The 24,881-nt window shown below is 38.6% G+C and overlaps 1 long non-coding RNA gene across 2 annotated transcripts in view; it reads right to left on the bottom strand.

The window, feature by feature from the left end:
* LOC116087565 overlaps positions 1 to 24,570 on the bottom strand; it is a 77,485-nt gene extending 52,915 nt beyond the window's left edge. The window contains exons 1-4 of one of the 2 annotated variants that reach the window (XR_004117480.1): positions 24,488 to 24,570; positions 16,485 to 16,579; positions 3,794 to 3,891; positions 713 to 822 (exon numbers count right to left, since the gene is read on the bottom strand). This is a non-coding gene — a long non-coding RNA (uncharacterized LOC116087565). The remainder of the gene's footprint in view (positions 1 to 712; positions 823 to 3,793; positions 3,892 to 16,484; positions 16,580 to 24,487) is intronic. The other variant, XR_004117481.1, reaches the window with a different exon arrangement.
* Between the last annotated feature and the right edge of the window lie 311 nt (positions 24,571 to 24,881).

The raw sequence follows: 24,881 nt of genomic DNA, 5'->3' as shown, positions 1-24,881 counted from the left end.
TTTCTGTATCCATTCCTCTGTTGAGGGACATCTGGGTTGTTTCCAGTTTCTGGCTATTATAAGTAAGGATGCTATGAACCTCTTCTTATAAACCTTCTTTAAATTCTGATTCCTCTGGTGGCAAATCCTTGTGGATCCATGATACCAAAAAAATTCTAGCAACTACATCTTAAGCCTCTGCTGTTCTGTTCCAAAAGAACCTAACTCTCTCCTGCTACTATTCCTCTGTCCAACCCGAAAGTCCTGTCTGCTTGTCCAGTGATTGGCTCCTAGTGAAAAACACTAGGGGATTGGATCACAAGAAGTCACGTGAACAAGTGACTCATTTCTCATTCCAGGCAGCCTCTTCCAGGAGAGCACGATTAACATAAAATACAAGCAGCACAGAACCATCCACAACAAGGATAGTAGAAAATAAAATCCAAACTCTATCTTGCTTTTTCTAAAGAACAAGATGGTCCCCAGATTAAGAACTGAAGCCCCAGAGAAAAATCTGAAACTTGGTACAGTTGCCTGACAGCTAAGAAATATGACACCAAGCATGCTATTCCACATTCTCACTTACCTTGTAATATTTCCCTCCATTGGGGGAAAAAATGGTTAGAAGATATGTACAGAGAACATGGGGGAAGGGAGAACCAAATACTTAGTGTTGTTATAAGAACAGTCTCTATCCCTAGACACCAAGAGCTAGTACCCTCTGAATGTTTACCTCAAATGAAGACAAGGGCATACAGGAGTCCATTCTTATCTACTGGTAGTAAGCAACTCAGTTCTCAAAATTGTTGTTCATGGTTTGGTTTTCCTTAGTAAGTCCATTTACTGTATAAAAGATTAGAAAGGTTAAGCATTGCCTGAACTAAAGAAAGGTAGGAGTAAGGATGTAAATTATTTTGAATAAGAGAAATAATCTAGGCAAAAGGCACACAGTGAAAAGAATCTTTGGACAGTACAATGTAAAAATCAATAAGTAGAATTTGTCTAGGCATGGGGCATGATCAAATGAATGGTTCCTTAATGAATAGCCTTCAAAGATCAGTTAGGAAGAAAGATACAAGATGGAGAGAATAAAATCAACATATTTTTAAAATTTTACACTATATCCACAGATAATTGTAGTCCTCATCAATAACCTTCTCTTTCCACACAGACAGAGGCTATTACAGAAACCTATGTCTAATCAAAATGCAGAGTTGTGGAGTCTGGTCTCAATGGAAACACCTACAAAACACTTTTACACTTAAGGTTCAGTAAACTTTGTACAAAAGAAGATAGAAATGTTGTTAAGAACCAGAACAGGGAGATTGTTGCTCTGTGATTGTCTTCTAGGAATGTCAGAAGCTATATCCATACATTCATCCTAACTTCACTCGCTAAGCATGAGTTGAACAGAACAACAATAACCATTCTAATATGAATGGAGCAGAGACCTCAACCTTAGACAAAGAATCATAGGCAACTAAGGAGTGTTGGGTAGGATAAATAGCCTTCCCCAGTAAACAGAACATCAAATGATTATGTGATACCAAAAGGTCATCCCTGAAAACATACATACAGGTAACATTGTACATCCTGATCAGGTTGTCTTTAGAAATATATAAGTATAAATGTATACACATATGCAAGTAACAACAATTAATGAAAAAGATTTGAAAGAGAGCAAGGGGTATATGGGATGGATTGGAGGGAAGAAAAGAAAGGGGGATAAGAAGATGGAATTCTATTATAATCTCAAAAATAAATAATTTAAAAACCACAGGCTTTCTAACTGCCATCATATATTCCAGGAAGAGTATCAGAAGGTTGACCCTCTCAGAAGTGGTAAGAATGAGCTCTTTAACCCTTACTTTCAGCATATCAGCACTGTGCTTTATTCTGAATGAGTGATGTCATCTCAACACAGGGACCTTATCTACCTCATTCTGAACTCACACATAAATATTCCAGCAGCTTCCAGTTACAAAAAACACCTTGAAGCCTTATACTACTATGTATAAAATGACTGAAGTGCTGCTACCCATAGTCCCTTGAGAACTGAGAAGAAGTATACAACCTCTCTGTCCAGGATGATGACTGTATTGTAATCTATTTCCATGAGATGACTTTGAGGACAAGAACAGCTCTGGTGTGACTTCTTATTCCAGTTAGTTTCTTAATGTTCCCATTGTCATATATACTTTGAGGTCATGTGGAATTCTCCTTTGTGATGAGAGGGAAACTCTCCCCTCTGAGGAGTATGGGTTGGACTGATTTGAGCCACTCATGTATTGGTATAAATGAGGTACCAAAGAGCAGACACTGGGAGAGGGGCAGGGAGGCAGCAGAGAAATGATTGAATGGGAATCATTGGTAGGCACAGAGAAATCAGATGTTCTTTCACAACCCCTGAGGAGAACAGCCATCTTATTCTTTCAACACAGGGGCTTCTAGACTCATTTCAGTCTACCCTGGTCAAATGGCAACATTTCTGTTAGATAAACCAAGAAGTTAGTAGGAGGAGGGCTTAGTCAATAAAATCAATATCCATACCTAAAATTTAGTTTAGTCATATATTTTACTTCAAATGTATATGGAATAATCTATCTCTTGCCATATAACTCCAGGCTCAGAAAGAGTAGACTGTGACAGCACTTTCTCTCACATTCAGAGAAGGATAATAAAGATTTCATGGTCATCACACACCTCCTTGGCCTTCATGGCTCTTTGTGGTTTTTAGTTTGTTTTGCTTTTATAAACTAATACTCAGAAAAAAAAACATAATGGATTCTAAACAAATCATTAAAAGTTTCTATAAAATAGGTGATAGCTGTGAAAACATGAATTAATTAAAACAGTAATGAATTAATATGAAGGGATATCATAAAATACTTCATATCCTGAAAAATGCCAAGTACAATTACTTGTAGTCTCTTATTAAAAGCTGTTAAGCATCACCTCTTATTCAGATACCCAATGAGAAAAAAATTTCATAAAATTCCTGACACTAAAGGGACAAGGAGCAAATAGATCATATTTCAGAGTTAGTGCTAGTATTCAAAAAGGTGATGGTTTAGAGTTTGGATGACCCATAGCGATTTCTGACTCCATCAGCTATGGGCTAATACTATTGGTCTGATGTGCAAGTAAAAATACCTGCAGGCAGTTCACTAGTACCATGGCCACACCATGTCAAAATGACCTCATTTCATAACATACCAATCCATCCTCTGAATCTAACATTCTCTCTCAATATTCTATGAGTTTTTCAGGAGGTGATAAATACCATACATTTAGGGCTGAGTATATTTAAGTCACTAATACTAAGCAATTTAATCAATTTGAGTTTCTACATTGCCAAAGACAGCAAAAATCAGTTAGTAAAGGCTAAGAATAGTACTAGTGTATAGACATAAACATGAATATTTAGAAGGTGGTCTGTCAGCACATTAATTTAATAAAACAAGAGTAATTTGTTTCCCCTAGGACCTTTGCCTTCCCGAACCCCAGGTTTTTGACCAGATTTATAATACCAGGCATGAATTCTGTGAGCAGGCCTTAGGTCCATTAAGTAGATGATTGTTTGTCTCAGTAAGCTTCATGCCACTATTGAACCAGTGCTCACATATTTCCTGGTAGTTTGGTATTATAAAATTCATTGTCCATAGCTGGATAATACCATGTATATCCTTTTCTGAAGAGCAACACTTGTAGAACATCCTCCAGCACTATGAAAACTATTCAGAAAAAAGGATGTTTTCAGAGCAGCCCCAGTTATTCATCTCTATTCCATAACCAACATGTACTATGTCTTCACCTGTGGGATCTCACCATTTAGTTATGGTGGGCAACCATTATCAGTTGTTCTCAAACTCTAGAATAACCACAGGGCCTTTATCATCTTCAGTTTCCCACCTGAAAATGAAGAAAAAAAATTAGCCACTGTAACTACATGAAATATGTATATTTCTTGAAATATATATGCATATGGAAATCGTGCCAAATGGGTCAAGGGAAAAACACATTAGGGGAAGTTTAAAGTCATCAGTCCTTGAAAATCAATGATGAAGGTTGTATTAGGCCTGCAGTTAGGCAGTGGTAGGAGCAGTGTAGACAAATAAAAAGAGTACCTCATGGTATCTCAGCATAAGAAGTAGGGCTAGAAAGGGGGAGAGTAATTTATCTGGCTTAAATACTTACTGACAACAGACAGTTTCATACAAAATTATCAGAATCATTCCTCACCTTGATATTCTTGGGCTTCTGTTTCACATCTCCTTCCTAACCTTAAAATACCATAGTACAATGTTCCAAGAGGCAATAATCCTAATCTATAACCGACAATTCCCTTAGGATTACTGCTGTCTGAGAATACCATTTCTATGTTTGCTTGATTCTTTGTTTTTACTTCTTAAGCATAGCCTATGTACAGAGGTCAGAGATCAACTTGCTTGATTTAGCTTTTTCCTTCCATCATGTAGATTTCAGGGATCCTAGGCTTGGCAATAATAATCTTTAATTGGTAAACAACTCACCAACTTCAGCTTGGTTTTGTCTCTGTATGCACTGTCTTTGTATGTACTCAGGTCAGTTTGCATTTTTCCTCTGAAATACTTACTTCCCTCACTATTCTACTAATCTCTACTCAGCATCTCATCATCTATCTCTGATTTCATTTTCACTAAATAAGGGGCAAAGTGAAAATACATGTTAAAGAGACATCTCAGAGACTCTCACATCCCATATTTGATGATGACTCTTCTGGGTCTTCAGTTAACCCACTCTTCGATAGACCTTAGTCCAAGGATAGAGTGGATGGTATAGCTGCATGAGGGGCTGAACTAAGACCAAAGGGAGATGAATAATCACATGCATTCTAACCCTTTATATTCTAAATGATCATCTCCAGTGAAGTCACCCTGGCACTTGTCAGAGAATGGATGGTTTGGCAACACATTGCAGTTTACACTTTAGGTGATGACAATTGTTTTACATACCAGTACTATTTCATGACTATGGTAAATGACTGTATCCAAATAGAAGAAAAAGGGCGTGATTCACAGTGAAGCATGGCCCAGGGATACATACAGGACCTGTTCTCCTTTCCTCCTGCAAAATGTCTCCCCTGGGCTCAAAAGTGACGTTTATCTGCAAATAGTTATTATTACTGTTTTATTATTGCCTCAGTTAGCATTTATATAACACTTCATATTTTCAAGGTGCTTTTCAATCATTTTTATTAGTGAGAGAGGGCATATTTCCAAGCACAGGTGGAAAGAGCTAAGAGCCTGGGTTTTCTTGAGTAAAAGAAAGACATTTCTGCCAGCAGACAGGCATTCTACTCTCTAAATTTGACTTTTCAAATAGTGGTTGTAAGAAACAAAAGTCATTTCTGTAGCAATTATCCAATAAAAAGCCACTAAGCTTTCTGAAACACCAGGGGACAAATTATAAATGCCATTCAGCTATGTAGTCCCTGGGAGAAAGATTCATGTGAGGATGCATACAATTTGGCCCTCAGAATTCACTAGAAAACTAACACTTTTCTTTCAGACACTGTCGAGGTACCACAAGAAATTCAGAGAAGACCCATTACCTGGATATTTAAGGATTTTGAATTATTAATATGGAAGATAAAACATTCCAATTAGCTAAGAACATGAAATAAATAGTACAAATTTATAATTCACAAAGTTTTAGAAAAAATGATAGATATGTTTGGGCACACATGTTCAAATTTGATTCCCTGAAGAAAACTGGACTTTAGTCTGTCTTCACAGGGTATGCAGAATTTGTATAACTTCATGGACAAAGGAAAGCAAGAAAATGTGGATTTTGTCACCTAAAATTGATCAGTGCCATCATGAGTGATATTAGTTCTCATTTATAAAGAATGGAAGGATTCTAGAAGCAGCTACTGTGACTAGAGGGAAAGAGACCATTCATTGGGATTTCAGAATAAGATTGTATCCAAACTAAGGTGAGTGTCATGGTGTGAGATTGCTTCTACTAAAATGCAATGGGGAAACGTCTCTAGAAAAGATAGATCAACACAGCTCAAGAAAAAGTACTTCTTTAAGCTTGTTTATACCCCTTTAGGAAGGAAATCTTTACTCAGTCATCTGAACAGGTACAAAACTCAAGACGTCTAAACAGTGCATATATCCTGAGTGTCAAAATTCTCCACTCATACATTTTCACATTTTTCTCAGCACTGCATAAAATTCTAATATGGAATTGTTCTGAAGACATACAATGGTCCAAACTAAATCTAATATTTGATATAAAGAAAGTGGCATTTATGCTAATTCACAGTCCTAGCCTCTTTAATACAATCCACCTATGAATATTTATCCATTAGCTGCTGTACTCCCAGGCTTGGGCTAATATCTGAAATAGAATTATGGAAAAAGACCACTTCTGGTTCTTAGAAAAATCATTCTCTTGTAAGTGGCAGCTTACTTAGAGTGTCAAGAGAATAATATAAATGGCTCAAAGGAAAAGAAAATGAGTCCAGGTATGTAGTACAGTTGGAAAAGTACTTGCCTAGCATGCATGAGGTCCAATTTTGCAACTTAGCACAGCAAAAATAAGATGAAGTGGTACATATCTATAATTCCATCACTTAGATGTGGAAGTATCAGAAAGTGAAGGTTATCCTTGATTCTATAAGGAGTTAGAATAGTCACAAAGGGTTATGTAATAATCTGTTATATATGTTATGTCTCAATTAATGAAAAATATACTATTTCAAAAAGAGTGAGAGAGTGAGGAAGGTTTTACAGGAGGATTTGCAGGTAAGAAATGGAAGAGAAAAATAAAGGAATTAAATATAGTCTCAAAATATAAAACAGCAATCAACACAATAGTTAATGACAAGGGAGTAAAAATAGAGAAGGAAAGGCAAGACATCTACTACAGAAAAAACCTCTTGGATGAAGGTTTAGAGATCCACTAGCATGTGGATACAGCAATAAGTCATTAGGATTCGATTAATACTATGATGATTTAGCAGGTTAATAGAAAGAGATTTACCTATAGGTCCTATAACCATAGAAGACTATGGAATGTACAGTATTAATATATGATCTTAATATATTCATATTAATATATGAATATTAAGACTCCTCCCATCTACATATTTTTGTCTCTTCCTTCTGCGGCTAGGGAATTATTGAAGTAGAGGAAGCACACATAATGGTTTTTTTGTTGTTTTTTGTTTTGTTTGTTTGTTTGTTTGTTTTTTTCGAGAGAGTTTCTCTGTATAGCCCTGACTTTCCTGATACTCACTCTTTAGAACAGGCTGGCCTCGAACTCAAAAATCTACCTGCCTCTGCCTCCCAAGTGCTGGGATTAAAGGTGTGCACTACCATTGCCTGGAGGAAGCACACATATAAGAACACATGTAAGAACAAGAAGCAGTGTATGACTATGAGGAAACTATTTTCTACACATAAAAGAATGGAATTGTTACAGCATCTACAAGTCTTGAATAAGCTCAAGCCAGACAAGGAAGGGGGAGCTGGGCACAAAGTCTTACTCCTCTGTAAGGAGTTGTTGCCACTTGATACTTCCTGGGAGAGGGAGAGGCTGTTTTCTTTAAGGGGTTGGGTCCTCATAGATTAACTATTCTCTTGTGGAAGGCCACAAAGAGAAAATATTCAAAGGGTATATGGGTGTCCCGATCTGGACTTCGTGTGTTTTTAGAAAACAAGCGGCTGCAATGTTGGGAGGGTAGTTAAGAGGTGAGCCCAAAAGTTTGGGCAATGGTAAATATTACCAAAAGATCCTTTAAGACATTTTCCAGGAACTATTAAAAATGAGGGGGAAAGCCAGTATAACTCCCCCAAAGAAGAATTCTGTTGGAAAATGGAAACCTGGAGATTTTTTTTTTCATGCTGTAACACAATGTGCAATAAAGAAGGCTATTTGAACACAAAAGTTAAGTATCAGAAAGCAATGCCTGAAAGAGAAATGAGAGGAGAGGGGAACAGAATTAGAAGTGTCTCCTTAAATGAGTACATGCTCTTATCTCTCATTCTCTTTTTGTATATTCTTTATAAAACCAGCACTGAGGAACTGTGCCAACTACAAAGCTCACAGTGAATAAATGTGACTGATAGAGGCACTGAAAACTACTTGTAACCAATATGTGTCCTAGAGGGAATAAATAAATTAATAATAATCACTGTACTCTGGCCACAACTATCCACCTGGTCCAGCTAATTTGAAGATGAAATAAAAACCTAGAAGCCACTAAGTGTGTTCTTTAGTCCACAGTACATAAGCAACATTATTTTACTCTTTCAAATTTATCCAAATCTCATAAATTTTGCTTTATAAAATTCTTTCAAAATGCTAGCACATGCTAAAAATAATAATTAGGAGAATAGACCTTAAAAATCAACTTCTGCTAATCTATTGGTTATATTTATAATAGCTTACATTTACTTGGTGCTTCTGCCTTTTTTATTAGATGTTTTCTTTATTTACATTGCAAATTTTATACCCTTCAAAAATCCTCCTATCCCATCCCCTCTCTCCCTGCTCACTAACTTACCCACTCCTGCTTCCCTGTCCTGGTATTTCCCTACACTGTGACATCAAGCCTTCATGAGACCAAGGGCTTATCCTCTCTCTGATGTCCTACAAGGCCATGCTCTGCTACATATGCAGCTGGAGCAAAGGGTACCTTCATGTGTACTCTTTGTTTGGTGGTTTAGACCCTGGGAGCTCTGAGGGTACTGGTCAGTTCATATTGTTGTTCCTCCTGTGGGGTTGCAAACCCCTTCAGCTCCTTGGGTTCTTTCTCTAGCTCCTCCATTGCAGACTTTGTGCTCAGTCCAATAGATGGCTGTGACCATCCACTTCTGTATTAGTCAGTCACTGGCAGAGCCTCTCAGGCGACAGCTATATCAGGCTCCTGTCAGTATGCACTTGTTGGCATCCACAATAATGTCTGGGTTTGATAACTGTATATGGGATGGATCCTTAGGTGGTACAGTAACTGGATGGCCTTTCCTTCAGTTTCTGTCCCAAATTTGTCTCTGTATTTCCTACCATGGGTATTTTGATCACCCTTCTAAGAATGACTGTGGTCTTCCTTCTTCTTGAGCTTCATGAGGTCTATGAATTATATCTTGTGTATTCTGAATTTCTAGGTTAATATCCATTTATCATGACATATGTTTACATAGCTTCTCATCACAACCTTGGGTGAATTCTAGAATTAGAGAGAGAGAAATTTTTCCATAGAAGTTAAAGTAATTCACCAGCACACATGTTTAAATATTGCCTACACTTGAATTTGGGTCTTAGCTCTTCTGTAAGTTTAAATACTGCCTTCAGATTCTTTTTGTACATTAAAGTGGACTTGCTTTAGAGATGAGTAAATCACATGAACAGGTCTTCTTTACTTCTTGGGAAGGCATAGTTTGGCACAATGGAGCCTGTGTTTATGAGTCTAAGGAATGTGTTGCAATCATTACAATTGCATTATTTTTCAAGAAAAATGGAAGAAATATTTAACAAATAAGAAGTTATATACAGTAGCTTTTATTGTAAAGTATGGTAGACATTCACCTTGTACCAAGAGAGAATCTGGCTTTGTTTATGACACTCCTAGCTCTGTACACAAGCAGAGGAGATATGAGTGATCTTACCTGGCCCAGGCACTTTGAACTGTTTGAAATTAGAAAGAATGAGTATCCCAGAAAAAGACAACTTTCTAACACTTCCACTTGAAATTTATAGTTATACTTCATGGTACAATCAATAAAGTTGAGTAGAAGCCAGGAAATGAAGAATTTCTGTTTGCTGCAAACTTTTTTTGATTTTTTCTATTATCATAATTGATGACCTGAAATCAGGAACTCACTCAGCTAGAATATCAAACATCTCATTTCTCGCATAGACAAATGCCTCTGGAAACCAATTAAGAAAATGTTGATTCACCTAGCTCCTCTCTTCCCAGGCAAATTCCTCTTTCGTTCTCTGCTTATCCATCTGACTCAAGTGTTTGTCCTTGGGAATGCATGTGTTGAGGAAGCAGAGATCTCTGTTTGGATATGACCTACTCTGCTCAGAAAGTACTGCTTGTGTAGAGCAAAATTCACTGCCTCTATGAAGATCATACCCAAGATATGCCATTAAACACCCTTTGACTCAAGATGGCTTCTTTCCCTATTTCATCAGAAAATATTTCATTTTTATTGGTCAATTTCTAAATTATAGTAAAATACCCAGGACATGCTAACTTTATAAAGAAGTTAGGCAAATTTTGATGATGTAGATCACAGTTGAAGAAATTAAAGTGTGTGGCCCTGGGATGCCAACCATCAGCTCCTAATAACAGATGATTTTATAACAGTTGGAACATGTGTGAGCAGACATCATATGTCCAAACATGAAGTCAGAGATAGGGTCAGACTTGTCTTTAAAAATAAAACTATTTTGTTGTTAAATTACAGCTGGAAATCATGTTTATTTATGGTGCCCAAGGCAATTTTTGATCTACATACACTTTAGAGGAAAGTTCAATCAAGGTATTAGCATATTCATCATCCCACCAACTTACAGGAAGAACATGAAAATATCTACTCTTCCAGAAATTTTGTGATATGCATTATTGCTACCATTGGTCAGAATGTAATAGAACATATGATTAAAGCTTATCCTTCCAAACTACCTGAAAGATGGACCACTTCATAAGTATGCTTTTCCTCATTTGCTCTCTCCTGGCCTCTGGCAGCTACCTTTTTTCTTTGTTTGTTTGTTTGAGATCATTTCTTTCACATTGCTCAGAGAAGCTGAGATCATACAATATTTGTCTTCTGTACCTGACTAAATTCACTTGTCATAATGTCCTCCAGCTTCAGACTCAGGATTTTTTTAAACAACTTATTCTGAGCCCAGTGTTCCCTTCTAATGAGAGGCTGCCAAAACTTGTGGCCTTCCCATAAAGCTCTATTTGTTCCCAAGTCATCACACTGGAGACCACATTCTCAATGTAGTGTATGTCAGAAGATAAAGAGCATCTGAATCAGACCTGACCTTGCTAGCTACATTTTATCCATACACTATTTTGTTCATACGATCCTATATGAATTTCTGCACTATTTTTCACTCTCTGAAATTTTTTTGTTAGCTTGCCTATGTACCATCTATTTCCCTGAACTCAGGCAGAAGTTACACAGATGCAGCCCTACTGTTGGACTTCAAGACCCATCCCCAGCTCCAAGATTAGTATGTGGCATAGAGAAAGTATCATTTAACATTTGTTGAAGTGCAAAAGCAAGAGCAGCAGCACTGATTTGCATATCTTTGCACTTATTTCAAGTTACTATTAGATACTGATGACTCCTTTCATTAATTAACTCTTCCTAAATTTCTGTGCTTTCTCTGTCTACTGTGTGTCCCATGACCAATAATCATACTGATACATGGAAAATTCCTAGTGATGATTAAGAGGGGAAGGGTTGAATATGTGCAATTCAGATATTAACATCATAAGTCAGACAAAACCAGTAGATACATATTTTCTTAGGAAAAGAAGTAACTTTTATTCTGCTGCAATTTAATTGAGAGTATATGAAAAGAAAATGTACACATGGAAAATTGTAAGGACAGAATGTTAATCCAGAATTCACACATTTGAGTTGAGTCTCTGATGTGATAGACTTAGAGATGAATTCAGAACATAATCAGGTCCAAAAGGTAGTAGTCACTTGATAGAACATGTATCCATGTTAGAGGAATCGGGGCAGAGATTGCTTCTCTTTGCTTTCTGTTCTATAAGATAATATAATAGAAGCTCTCATTTTATGTTTTAGTTTGACAAGAGCTCTCACTAAATCTCCCAGTGTGGTCTTCAACTCATCCAGCAGCCCATTAATATGCAATCCTCTCATCTCAGTCTTATAATAGCTATTATTCTAGGCCTATATCACCATCCCCAGGGACATAGATGGTAATTACTTAAACCAATCAGTCTACTTGTTACTACAGACTAAAACTAAGAAAGGCAAAGACAAAAGCAAATATTCAAATGATTTCAGCAAGGAAGTGTGCATGGCTGTAAGGAATGGTGAAGAACGTGGGAAAAAAATGAAAGAATGCACCACACCAGGGCACTGAGAAGGCAACACTATAGAATAGAAAAATGTTTGACCCAAACTCAGAAGTCAAGGGGAACATCCCATTCCATTTGACATAGGAACAGAAAAGATTTTTATTCTAGACATTTTGAACTCAAAATTGTGGAAACTATAAGTAGACATGCCTTTCTGAAATGGAAAATAAAACATGAAGTATAAGTGGAGATAGTGATTCATCTAGTTGTCATCTTTGTTCGTATGAGAATGAGTTAATGCATTCATAAAGAGAACAGGGTGTCAAAGGGTAGATAGTCCTAGAGAACATGGCCATAGCTCGAATTGAGAAAGTCTGAGGAATGACAAGAGAAAGAAGGTAAGATAGACACAAGGACACAAGGAAACTACCACGGAACATAGAAAGGATGTGTCTTTGTTTACTGAAAAAGGGGTTGTTTCCTTGACTAGAAAGTAAAGACTAACTATGAATGTGTTTGTTTCTATGCTAAGTATTACAGCAATGTGTTAATAAATTAATATATTTACTTAACTACTTCAATGTGTTTAGTTCTGTGAGTAAACTGATATGTTATAATACAAGATACCATGTCCCTCATGACTTGTGTTCTCACTACACCCTGGTACTTTCTTTGGAGAGAACTATTTTGTTCCTGCCAAGCCATTCCTTCCCTATGAACTTTGAAAGGTACAAAAGCATAGTTGGACTAGTTGGCTTATTGTCACAGCAAATAATATTATATTATAGAGTATGTGTGTCACTTGTGAAGAAAACTGAAACATCCATGTTTTGCTAAAATGTAGAGACACCTAAAGAGCAACAGGACAGATACCTCTCTCAACTAGAATTTCTGTCCTAAACACAACTCCCATGACATATGTTCTATGCACAGTGTGATTGTCATGCTTAGACAAGTCCTAAAGTTCTGGTGTTAGTGGACCTCCCTCGTCTTCCATTTCTTTCTTTAAACTCCCAGGGCCTAATAGAGGCAGTCCCAAGAATAGGGTGAGAGAACTAAATGCTGGCTGCATTAAGACTCTTGTAGCTAGTATTTGTACGGGTCTTTCTTTCCCTTTCAAATCACCAGTGCTAGATTTAGTTGAAGGCTCAGAGGAGGTCTATAGTGACAATTGTCAGCTGAGGTTTTGACCCACTGAGGAGCAGTAGTGACCTGTAACCTGGAATCCACAGTACTGATCACAAAAGAAGATACAGAAACAGTTCATAAGAGAATTTGTGCTATTCCGTATTGTTGAGCCCCCACGGGTCTTTCTAGCCACTAAACCTAAAGGAATCATAGCAACACTGACACACTCACACATCCACCACACCCGGCACACTGAGACTTCCACTTGGTCTCATTCAGTCCATGTGGTATTGTAAAAATATGTAAACGAAGAATAAGACTTCCAGTATTTTCCTCTCCTTATAAAAATGGCATTTAAATTAAGGTTCATGCATATTCATCCTCTTCTTCTTCTTTCTCTAAATGTACACCTATAGATTAACATTTATTCCTACCCTCCTCTGGCTTCTTGGTTGGAGTTGGAAAACCTGAAACCTGAAATATTAACCAAATAGGTAAGCTACATAGAACCAGAGTCTCTTTGAAGACCTGGAAAGACATGGAGCCACTCTCCCTCCAAGTACTTAACAGCCACAGGAAGGCACCAATCTATAAACAGAATGTTTATGGAGAATAAGAGATTAATCTGTGGTGTCCAAGTTTTTAACTTAAAATCACACATCAAAATTCAAGCCAGTGAATTCTTGGGTCATTCTGAATATTGTCAAAATTTCCTAGGAACTTCATGAGTTACATACGTTGGTTCTACTGCACTCATGTCCAAATGAGTCCAGCCCAGATAAACTCCATCCAAAAAAAAAATCATTAATTTTTACTTTTGCTTTCTCCTTTAAAAAAAAGGAAGAAAGAAAGAAATTGAGCAGGAAATCTCACTTAAACAAGCTGTCTCACGACATTTCTGGCAAACCCTGATTCCAACAAAGTTGAAAATATCTCAAGAGCAGCCTGTCATACAGAATTTCAGTGCTGCTTCTCCAAGGAAATGCAGAAATAGACAACATGTGGGATTCCGGGGATTTAAATCACTTAAGAAAAAACATCATAACATCGACTTCAGGCTGACCTCCTTTATGTCAGAAGCATATGTTGCCCCCATACATCGGTTAGCTTCTGCTGTGTAAGGAATCACCCCTCACACACATTTCAGTGGATTAAGCATCAAGATTTTTGTTATTGTGTCTCAGAACCTGTCGATAGTTTGGGTAAGTAACTCTCTTTACCTTATCTGGGCTCAGCCAGGTACAGTCTGGTGAGTCAACTGTGCCACTCTAGAACATTTAAGGCAACTTAGCTCTCCTCCATGTGGTCACTTACTCTTCATCAGACTACCCTGCAATTGATTAGCTTGTGATACCAGATATATAGTTACACAGCCCCTCAGAGCCTAGTCTTAGAATTAGTATGTCATCTATGACCCTCACTTGTTTTGGTTTCAGTGGATCACAATGCAAAGAAAGTCCCATGAGAAAAGAAACTAATTCCAAGTCATGGTATAAAGCAACAACAAATAGGGTTTGAACAAAGACAAGCCATCATATAGGTCCATTAATTCCTTCACCCACCATACTTTACTTTTCTGGCTATCATTTTCAGGCATCCTGTAGTGGTATATAAAAGTGTCCTTTTGCAAGTCTCATCTGCCACAACCTCTTCATCACATCCTCAAAACAACAGCAGTAAGAAAGATCTCTGTGAATAAACATTCTGCTTGCCAACATTTGGAGGAGAATTGAGACTAGAAATTAAAATCTGCACTCTTGTGCTGATAGCTGGGAAATCCACAAGTATTTGCACATGTTGCCTCCCTGTATCTCCCTAAGCACTTCTAAAATGAACATTGCCAGAGCTTCTCCCCATCACTGAGTTCAGTCTTCAAGCATGGCTGAAAAGCCTACTGATCATAACAGTAAGATAAGGTCAACAAAAGGTTTTCAGGAAATTATCATAAATCACTTTCCTCATCTAGAAGCTCTGTAATGCACTGAGACAAACTCAGAGACACTCCGGTTGCCAACTGATACCACCAGAAACATAACCAAGTAGGTACCTGTGCCAGTGGTAACAGTTGGACCTGTGTTTCTCCTGACCCACAATAGATATTATCTTCTATTGTTTATGACATAATTCTAGAAATGTCAAAATGTGAACATAATGGGTGCTTTTCATTTGATGTAATAAAAGCATAAAACATTACTGTGCTCACTGTATGCAAAAATATTTTCCAGGACACACCAAGCATTTGAATTGCATTCTCCCCAAATAGTTCTATTACCCTGGAAGTTTTTCAGGATGAAACGTATTCCTTAAACTTTATCCATTTTTGTCTAATTACAGGATCTAATTAAAATGTAGTTTCTATTGTTTCCAAGGGGGATTGGTTTTCCTTACAAAGCTGGTTGGCATTACCTCTACGTGACATTGACTCTGTAGATGAACAAATCTCTTCCTGAGAAATAGTCCTTAAAATGTTGGAAAGTGTGGTGCAAGAAAGGACACACGGACACGACACTTGGGGCACTTTCTGTCCTTTCACTATCATTACCTTTTCAATAAATTAGTGTCTCCAAGTTTAACCTTCATCTGCAATCCATCTGGGGCTCCGGCTCATAACTCACTCCAGAAGGAACATCAGTGGATCTGCGTTTTCTCCCAGGGATTCTCCCTCCTTCTGTTTTAAATCAAAAAATGCTTTTGCAAATTAGCCAAAGGAGACAGGCTATAAGCTTCTGGAAGAATCCTTCAGTGTGCCCTCTGGACTTTTTGTCTGGCTGTTCTCAGAAGTTGTGCAAGTTGGGATGGACATTAAAATCTACATGGAACGTGTAAACAGCTCGAGTGGGGACACACGACTTCCATAAAAACAACAGGCCTCTGCAGAGTGGCTGCTATTGAATCACACAGCACACATGCTCACCAATCAGGAGCAAACAGCTACATTCGCATTTTATGATGGCAACAGCATTTAGAGACCATGAGAGTGCCATCCCCTCATTTTACCTCGGAGGAAGCAGAGCTTAATTATTCTTTCATTCTAAACATAATTATTAAGTGTCTACAACCAGACAGGAACTGTGTTAGCTCCAAGACACAGAAGAGCAAAAATCCACTGACTTATCAGCTGCAGCAGAATAAACTAGCATTAGGCCTACATTGAGACCTGAGAGCCCTGTTCCTTCTCCAGAATTCTAAGTCAGTACCTGTGTCTTTAATTGACTTAGAATATTTGGCAATAGGGACACAGAAACAAAAAGTAAATCTTAACTTCCAATGCCCTGACCAAATATTTGTTCTTCTCTAGTTATTCACTTACCTTCAAGAGAGCAACAGAAAGTCAGTAACACAGGGCTAAGTGGCAACCTCAGTAACAGAACTGCACTGCCAAATCAGCACCCAGAGGCCACTGCTCTGAAAAGGCACAAAGAAAATGTGCGTTTCATTCATTTGTTCCATAATTTCCACTGTACTGGCTCGAAGCAGAGTCCACAGCAAAATGCAAAAGGGACTATAAACCAGAAAGACTCAGCCCTGATCCTCATAAAATTGCTTAACTACCCAACTAAAAACAACAAGAGCAAAAGGCAGCCTAACAATTAGAGGAGAGACGCATCCCAGCACATACCCATCTGTGCCATAAGAAGGAAGCAAGTTCAGCATGGAATGAGTCAGCAGCTTTCTGGAAGAGACTCATTTTCAGTTCAATTTTAAAAGTAAATGAATTAGTAAAAAGAATGGAGAATTTTTGCTTTGGAAAAGTCTTCTTTCAGCTGCTTGTTAAGACTTTCAGAGGGCAGTCATGATAGGCTCCTGTTTGTAGCATCAGGCTCTTCTCCATTTTTGTTCATACAGTTCTTTCAAACAGGAACAATTCTGGGTCAGAGTTTTTGACTGTGGGATGGCAACCTCATCCCTCTATTTGATGCCCTGTCTTTTTACTGTAGGTGGACTCTACAAGTTCCCTCTCTCCACTATAGGGCATTTCATTTAAGGTCCCTCCTTTTGAGTCCTGAGAGCTCCCAGGTCGTTGGTACATTCTAGAGGGTCCCTCCACCTTCTACCTCCTGAGGTTGCCTGTTTCCATTCTTTCTTCTGGCCCTCAGGGCTTCAGTCCTGTTCCTTCCAACAAAATACCTGAACATGTCCCCCTTTTCCCCTCCCTGTCGCCTTTCCTACTCAGGTCTTTCCCTCCCTCCCCAAAACCCCCGCTCCTGTGATTGCTTTCTTCTCCTTCCAAGTGGTATTGAGGCATCCTCACTTGAGCCCTTTGGCTTGTTAGCCTTCTTGTGTTCTGGGGATTGTATCCTGGGAATTCTGTACATTTTTGTCTAGTATCCACTTATTGGTGTGTACATACCATGCATATCCCTTTGAGTATGAGCTACCTCACTCAGGGATGATATTTTATAGTTCCATTCATTTGCCTGTGAACTGAATGATGTCCTTGTTCTTAATAGCTGAGTAGTACTCCATTGTCTAAGTGAACTATGTTTTCTGTATCCATTCTTCTGTTGTAGAACATCTGGGTTGTTTCCAGCCTCTGGATATCACAATTAAAGGCAGTGCTCAACTAATACAGAAGTAGAGGCTCACAGCCATCCACTGAACTGAACACAGGGTCCCCAATGAAGGAGCTAGAGAAAGGACCCAAGGAGATAAAGGGGTTTACAGCCCTGTAGGAGAAACAACAATAAGAACTAAGTACTTCCCTCAGAGCTCCCAGGAACTAAACCACCAATCAAAGAGTACACATGGTGGGACTTATGGCCCCAGCTGCATATGTAGCAGAGGATACCCTAGTCAATAATCAGTGGGAGAAGAGGCCCTTGGTCTTGTGAAGGTTCTATGCTCCAGTGTAGGGGAATGCCAGGGCCAGGAAGTGGGAGAGGGTGGGTTGGTGAGCAGGAGGAGTGAACAGATTTCCACCCCCCCAAGAGGGAAAACCAGGAAAGGGGATATTATTGGAAATGTAAATAAAGAAAATATCTAATAAAAAAATAAAGCTACTATGAAGATAGTAGAGCATGTGCCCCTGTAGCATGTAGATATTTACACCCAACCTATGGAAAGAAGCTGGTGACCCCTGTGATTGAATTAGTTAAAAGTTGGAAGAAGCTGAGGAAGATGGTGACCCTAGAGGAAGACCAGCAGTCTCAACTAACCTGGACCCCTAAGATCTCTCAGACACTAAGCCACCAACTAGGCAGCATATACCAGATGATAAGAGGCCCCTAATACATATACAGCAGAGGACTGCTAGGTCTGGACTCAGTAAGAGAAGATGCACATAGCCTTCCAGAGTCTTGGGACCCCAGGGAGTGGGTAAGTTTGGTGGGGTGGGGGGGGGACATCCTCATGGAGATGAGAGAGGGGTAGGACGTGTAAGATGTGTAACAGTTTGATGGTGGACCAAGAGGGGATAAACTTTGGACTGTAAGAGAGAGAGAGAGAGAGAGAGAGAGAGAGAGAGAGAGAGAGAGAGAGAGAGAGAGAAAGCCATCAGGTTGCCTCGCTCAGGATGATATTTTCTATTTCCATTCATTTCCCTAAGAATTTCATGAATTCATTGTTTTTAATAGCTCAGTAGTACTCCATTGTGTAAATGAACCACATTTTCTGTATCTATTCCCATTTTGGGGGACATTTGGGTTCTTACCAGCTCCTGGCTAATATAAATAAGGCTGCTCTGAACATAGTGGAGCATGAGTCCATATTACATGTTGAAGCATCTTCAGAGTATATGCCCAGGAGTGGTATATCTGGGTCCTCAGGTAGTACTATGTCCAATTTTCTGCAGAATCACAAAACTCAGTAAGGTAACCCAATCACAAAAGAATACACATGGAATATTAGCCCAGAAGCTTGGAATACCGAACATACAATTCACAGACCACATGAAGCTCAAGAAAAAGAAAGACCAAAGTGTGGATACTTTGGTCCTTCTTAGAACGGGGGATCAAAATATCCATGGGAGGAGATACAGAGACAAAATGTGGAACAGAGACTGAAGGAAAGGCCACCCAGAGACTGACCCATCTGGGAATCCACCACATATACAGTCACCAAACCCAGACACTATTGAGGATACCAATAAGTGCTTGATGACAGGAGCCTGATATAGCTGTCTCCTGAGAGACTCTTCCAGTGCCTGACAAATATAGAAGTGGATGCTCTCAGCCAACCATTGGACTGAGAGCAGGGTGCTCAATGGAGGAACTAGAGGAAGAACCCAAGGAGCTGAAGGGGTTTGCAGCCCATAGGAAGAACAACAATATGAATCAATCAATACCTCCAGAACTCCCAGGGGCTAAATCACCAACCAAAGAGTACACATGGAGGGACCCAAGGCTGTAGCTGCATATGTAGCAGAGGATGGCCTTGTGGGACATCAGTGGTAGGAGAGACCCTTGGTCCTGTAAAGGCTCGATGCTTCATTGTAGGAGAATGCCAGGACAGGGAAGCAGGAGTGGGTATGTTGGTGAGCAGGGGGAGAGGGGTTTGGAGGGGAAACCAGAAAAGGAGATAACACTTGAAATGCAAATAAAGAAAATATCTAATAAAAATCAAGTTGAAAAAACCCAAAGAATTAAAAAAAGAAAAAAAGAAAAGAAATAGAAGCAAAGTCTTCTTAATCCTTTCAGTTGTGTAAGGTAGTGTCCCCTTCCTTTCCTTCAGGGCCAACACATGCTTTACGTTCAAAGTCATCTTTCCATTCTTTCCCAATCTATGGCATTCTTTTCAGATTCATCCCAACCAGTTTCTTCTGCTCATGTTACCAATGATGGTAACATCTCTACCTCCCAGCAGCTCTTTCCTTTTTCTTTTCAACTTGACATATTGTATCATTACTGATGGATTTCTGGAGGAACAGAACTGGTGTGTGTGTGTGTGTGTGTGTGTGTGTGTGTGTGTGTGTGTGTTTCAGTGTGATATATAAGAGTGGTCTACAGATTGTGGTCCAGCTAATCTAAAAATAGCTATCTATCAGTAGAAAGTCTAAGGATACAGGAGTTGCTATATCTACAAAGTTGGATGTCTCAGCTGATCTTCAGTATATGCTGGAATCCCAAAGAATGTAGGCTCTGATGCCAGTGAAATAATGACCTTCCCTGCAAGGCAAAAGATTCTTTCCTCTCTTATTCCTTACATAGGCTTCCATAAGAATGTGTAGTCCAGTTTAAACATGAGTCTTTCAGCCTCAAAAATACAGGTTTCTAGAGGGTTTTCCTAGTATAGATGATCCAAACAAAAAATAAAATAAAATACCTCATAGCTGTACCCAGTTCCTTGGATTTTTAGCTAACTCCAGATATACTCAAGTTGACAACCAATCATAGCAATCACACGTGTTCCTAGTGTTTCCCCGTCATTGAAGATCAGGTACAGACTTCATGTGAGTATTAATTTTTTTCCTAATCTTTTTATTTTCTATGTCATGTCATATGATGTCTAGTTCTCTATTCTATTCTCTTTTTTTTTTTCTACCTGAATTTAATCACAGGGTAGATTTAAGTTGCTTTGCCTCTATTTTTTTTTCATTTTTTTCTTATTAGATATATTCTTTATTTACATGTCATGTGATTTCTCCTTTCCCAGTTTCCCCTCCAACAAACAAACAAAAACAACAAGAACAAACCTCTGTTGCCTCCCCCCTCCCCATGCTCGCCACTCCACCCTCTCCTACTTATTGGCCCTGGCATTCCCCTACACTGGGGCACAGAACCTTCACAGGGCCAAGGGTCTCTCCTCCCATTGATGATTGACTTTGCAATCCTCTAGTATACACATGCTGCCAGAACAATCAGTCCCACCATGCATAGTCCTTGGTTGGTGGTTGAGTCCCTGTGAGCTCTGAGGGTACTAGTTAGTTCATATTGTTGTTCGTCCTAAGGGGCTGCAAACCCTTCAGCTCTATTGGTCCTTTCTCAGACTCCTTCATTGGGGACTCTGTACTCAGTTCAATAGATGGCTATGAGCCTCTACATCTGTATTAGTCAGGTACCGTCAGAACCTCTCAGGAGATAGCTATATTAGGCTGGTTTGTGCTTCCTTCAGTCTCTGCTCCATAGTTAGTTAGTCTCGGCAACCCCTTCCATGAGTATTTTGTTCCCCCCTTTAAGAAGGAATGAAATGTCCACATTTTGGTCTTCCTTCTTCTTGAGTTTCTTGTGGTTTGTGGGTTGTTCTTCATGTGTTCCGAACTTCTGGGCTAATAACCACTTATCAGAGAATGCATACAATGTGTGTTCTTTTGTGATTGGGTTACCTCACTGAGGATGACATTCTCCAGATCCATCAATTTCCCTAAGAATTTCATAATTTCATTGTTTTTAATAGCTGAGTAGTACTCCATTGTGTAGATGTACCACAATTTCTGAATCCATTCCTCTGTTGAGGGGCATCTGGGTTGTTTCCAGTTTCTGGCTATTATAAATAAGGCTGCTATGAACATGGTGGAGCATATGTCCCCATTCCATGTTGGAGCATATTCTGGGTATATGCCCAGGAGTGGCATAGCTGGGTCCTCAGGTAGAACTATGTCCAATTTCTGGAAGAACCACCAAACTGATTTCCAGAGTGGTTGTACCAGCTTGCAATCCCACCAGCAATGAAGTAGTGTTCCTCTTTCTCCACAAACTATCCAGCATCTGCTGTCACCGGAATTTTTTATCCTAGCCATTCTGACTGGTGTGAGGTGGAATCTCATGGTTGTTTTGATTTGCATTTCCCTGATGACTAAGGATGTTGAAATTTTCTTTAGGTGCTTCACAGCCATTTGGTATTCATCAGTTGAGAATTCTTTGTTTAGCTCTGTACCCCATTTTTAATAGGGTTATTTACAGAGAACCAAAGAAAAAACACTGTTTTTAATAGTGTGCTGTTATACCTGAGTATGCTATTTTGTGTGGATAAAATATCAGATCCAGAGAAATAAGAATTGTGGTGTCATTCTTTGTTTAGCCCAAACTTGCTTCCTTCTACAAAATTGTTTCTAATAGCAACCAGGTGAGCTCACCCTGATTTTTCTTTATCAAGCAAGAATGGCAGGCTGGGTGGTGGTGGCACACGCCTTTAACCCCAGCACTTGGGAGGCAGAGGCAGGCAGTTTTCTGAGTTCAAGGCCAGCCTGGTCTACAAAGTGAGTTTTAGGACAGCCAGGGCTACACAGAGAAATCCTGTCTCAAAAAATAAAAAGAAACAAACAAACAAATAAAGAATGGCAGGCTTCCTTTTCAGAATATACCACTTAGAGACTGGACTCCTGTCCTCTGCCTTTTTGGTCTGAGACAGTCCCTCAGCATGTTGCACAGCTACTTCCTCTGTAAATAACAGTTTCCCAAGGTGTGTTGTTCTGCATGCATTCCACTTCTGTTCTCCTTTATCTTTGGTGGAAACCAGAATGTTGATAGCTTTCCCTCTATCTGATACTGAGTTCCCCAGGGGGTGAGGATAGGAAACACAAATTCATGGCATGAATTTTGTACATGGCATGAAGTTTTTTAAAGGCCATTTGTTAATGGTCAAGAGGAGTATAGGAAAACAAAAAATACAAAGCATGGATCATGTCTGAGGAAGTGACAGACAGTAGGAGAAGGCAAGGACAGAGCCGAACGAATGTAATGAACAGACACAACCACTGTGAGCTTCAATTTAAATTAAGTCTAACTGCATAAGATGAAGCCATGCAGTCAAGATATATATGTTCTTAAATGTTTTAATAACAAAAATTTACTAATGGCATGGTGCAGGGCTGACAAATGAAGGAAGAATAAAATACTGACAAGAACGGGCAGCATGAAAATGCAAACATGACACATAGTGTTTGTTCGTATTTCTCAAAATCTCAGTAAGAGAAGCAACTTTCTTTCTCACTGATGCATGCCTCTTATCTTGGCCTCTATGGAACATTCACTTATGAAAACAGAAATGAATCAAAACCTTGAAAAATGTGAGAGTGTCCATTGTACTTAAAGAAAAATATAATTATTTAATCACTCTAATTACATATGCAGAGTGAAGAAATTGCTTGATATTTACTGCTGTGTGCCAAACACAACTTAATATTAATAAATATTTGTGAGAAATTACTTTGTAAATTTTTACATACTTAACAAAAGCAGTAAAATAATTTTTAATTAAAAATTAGGAGTTCTCTAAACAAAATGACCCTCTATATTCCATTATAGAGGCTTCTGCTGGAGCCACAGAACAATATTTCTAATCTCTAGACTACACTCAAGCCATGAAAGGAAAAGCAGACTCAACACCATATTGTCTTCTGCCAATGGAAAATAGAGAAAGAAAATTATTAAACAATAAAAGTTGGCAAGAGTTAAATAATCCCCTCAGTCCCGTATTCTCATTCTGTCTTGTAAGGGGAATCCTGTTTATCTATTCCATTAAAGTATAAAGTCTACAGTTCTTGTGTTTCAAAGGCTAATTGATAACCCTGGTGTCCTGAAAGTGAGGTTTTTCTTATTATCAGAATAGTCACTAAAGAATAAATTCCTCACAACTCTCAAGCACTGTATTAGCCAGTATTTCCTCAAGGGAAATTGCAGTAAGGTTGTGAATATTAGCACTGATGATGTTTTTTTCTCAAAAGAAATGCATATCTGTATAAATCTTTTAAAACAATCCCTGCCTCTCATCAACTGTAACCAGAAACCAATAACCTGTGAGGTACAATGGAGGTTAGCAGCCAGATGATCCCTCTGTCTATACCAGTTATCAGGTTAACAGAATATACTGTTTGAACTATATAGTCTTTATTGTTCTAGCATTCTCCATGTGGATATATGGACCACACAGTAACCCAGCTTCATTTCTCATTCAGGTAGGGCAAATTCTGTCCTTTGTTGGTATGAGACAAATTCCCTTCATGATAACACAGAAACCCTTAGAATGGACTAATTCAAGTCCTCTATATGAGTTTAATAACTAGAATATCTGCTGCATTTCTTTTTTTAATTTCAGAAACCCTGGGAAAAAGTTTTCTTAACTCTTATTCTCTCTAATGGTCCTGTAGCATCCCAGGCTGGATCAAGTTTACAGGGAGCCAGAAAAGGACATTCACTAAATATTTTCTGAGATATGATTCAATAAATGAGTTCCTTGTACATAGTCCCCCAACTAATTTCAATCTGAATGGAGAAGTAAGGTCAGACTGTACCGAAAAGTCACATAAGAGTCACTCCTCTGAAAGCAGGGAATAATTCCTGGAAGGAAGATGTACCAGGCTAAGAACTTCATAAAAATTTTAAAATTTGCCTAATTAGTAATAGTACTTTATTCAAAATAAAAACAGCCACAACTCACAATATCAAATGAGAGGTATTTGATGGACATTTTCATTAAATGTCTGAGTCAGTTGAAATTTCCATGTGACCTTCTAAATCAGGCCTACAGAAGTGTTCTCCTGTGGTTATGATGTCACTATTGAAAAAGGATGACCCACACTAAGCATAAATGTATGTAAAACTCACTAGGTGACAGCACCTACATTGTATGCATCTGGCACTGTGTGTAATTTTCCAATGAGGAGCAGTCAGGAAGAGCAGAGTGCCTGTAGCAACAGATCCAGGCTTTGGTTCCTGACATTGTCTCTAGTCTTTCTTCCCTTATGTAAGTTCTTAACTTCCATCAAAAACAAATAAAAAGAAAAAAGCAAGACGAAGCAAGATAAAATTATCAAAGAACAAATTCAATCAAT

Source organism: Mastomys coucha, unplaced genomic scaffold (genome assembly GCF_008632895.1).
Source record: "Mastomys coucha isolate ucsf_1 unplaced genomic scaffold, UCSF_Mcou_1 pScaffold13, whole genome shotgun sequence".
NCBI classification, from domain to species: Eukaryota; Metazoa; Chordata; class Mammalia; order Rodentia; family Muridae; genus Mastomys; species Mastomys coucha.
The sequence above is the reverse complement of the archived record's forward strand: the minus strand, read 5'-3'. Positions and strand labels throughout refer to the sequence as shown.